A 309-nucleotide genomic window follows, 5' to 3' on the forward strand; every position below is an offset into this window, starting at 1 on the left:
AGGTGTTGCAGTTTCCCTCTCGATCGCCTTTAGCGGAACACGTCTGGGCGAGCAGCAGCAGGAGAAAGACTAGCATTAGAGCATCAGAAGCATTAGGAGGCTTTGTGCTCTATAAAGGGGGTTGGAATGCACAGGAGCTCCCGCAGCGCCATCGGCCCGAACTAACCTCCTTATCGCGATATACGGAACACTTTCCTCTGGACTCGGCTTCTCTGTTGTTGCTTATGGAAGAGGCTGGATGAGCCGGATGATCTGAATGAGCCTCTTTGCGCTGATGGATGACGCTGAGAGGATGAGCGGTTTTTTGCT

Source organism: Penaeus monodon, chromosome 21 (genome assembly GCF_015228065.2).
Source record: "Penaeus monodon isolate SGIC_2016 chromosome 21, NSTDA_Pmon_1, whole genome shotgun sequence".
In the NCBI taxonomy this organism is placed as follows: domain Eukaryota; kingdom Metazoa; phylum Arthropoda; class Malacostraca; order Decapoda; family Penaeidae; genus Penaeus; species Penaeus monodon.